Genomic DNA, 1148 nt, shown 5'->3' with positions numbered 1-1148 from the left:
TGCTCCTTTTCAGCTTCGATGGTGGGGGGCTCTACTGTCTTTCCACTCCTCAATGTCAATGCTTTGCAATACTCTTTCCCTATATTCCTCAAATTCACCGTATCACTAGGTAAAGCACCTTGTGGTCGGTTCCTGAGTTCAGTAGCAAGCTGGCCCACTTAATTCTCCAAATTCCTTCGAGTAGCGTCGTTTTTCGCCATGTATGCCTTTAATAAATTCTCTAAGCTATTGGATGATTCAGCCTGAGCTAGTTTCTGAACTTGTTGGGGGAAACTAGGCGGTTGGGTTCATCTAGGTTGGGTGTAAGTGTTACTGGTTCCAGCCCCTTGGTTACTCCAGGAAAAATTGGGGTGATTTCGCCACGATGGGTTATAAAAATTGGATTGCAGTCCTTGCCTTCCTCGATTTTGGTTCTAGTTACCTATGTAATATACGGATTCTGGATTCGAGGGACATTCTTCAAACAAATTTCCTTCCCCACAAAAAACACAGGCTATACTTTCAAATTGATTTGGTGGTTGTACTGCAAAACTATTATACCCATTAGTAGTAAAATATTTTAACATTGAGGATATTGATGATACCTAATATGCGAGTGAAGTAAGAGCGTCTACTTCATGTATTCCAGCAACTCGTCTTCCTAACGTTGCTCTATTGGTTGGCCTTTGATAATTGTTGCTGGCAATCCTCTTAATGATTTCATAAACCTCATTATAAGACTTAAAAAGGAGAGCACCATTAGCAGAAACATCCACTACCATCCTCGTGTGAGCATTGAGACCATTATAAAATGTCTCAAGTTGGATGCAATGTGGGATTCCATGATGAGGGCACTTCCGTAATAATTCTTTGTACTTTTCCCATGCCTTATACAAGGACTCATCATCCATTTGTTGGAAAGCAGTGATCTCATTCCTCAACTTAGCATTCTTACTAGGCAGGAAATACTTCATAAAGAATCTTTCTGCTAAGTTTTGCCATGTGGAAATTGAATTTGGTGGCAATGAGTTCAACCAGGCTCGAGCTCTATCCCTTAGAAAATACGGGAACAGCTTCAATCATAATGCATCTTTGGGTACTCCGGCTAACTTGAAAGAATCGCTCACCTCAATAAATGGTCCTAAGTGTAGGTGAGGATCTTCGGTAGG

At 41.1% G+C, this 1148-nt stretch overlaps 1 non-coding gene across 1 annotated transcript; it reads left to right on the top strand.

Moving 5' to 3' along the window:
* The first annotated feature begins 816 nt into the window (after nucleotides 1–816).
* On the top strand, nucleotides 817–923 carry LOC121216845 (small nucleolar RNA R71). Its single transcript, XR_005913054.1, has one exon. It is a non-coding gene; the product is annotated as a small nucleolar RNA R71 (small nucleolar RNA).
* Nucleotides 924–1148: the final 225 nt, after the last annotated feature.

The sequence above is a fragment of the Gossypium hirsutum genome, chromosome A02 (assembly GCF_007990345.1).
Source record: "Gossypium hirsutum isolate 1008001.06 chromosome A02, Gossypium_hirsutum_v2.1, whole genome shotgun sequence".
Classification (NCBI taxonomy): Eukaryota; Viridiplantae; Streptophyta; class Magnoliopsida; order Malvales; family Malvaceae; genus Gossypium; species Gossypium hirsutum.
Note: the sequence above shows the minus strand (reverse complement) of the source record. Positions and strands in the feature narration are given on the sequence as shown.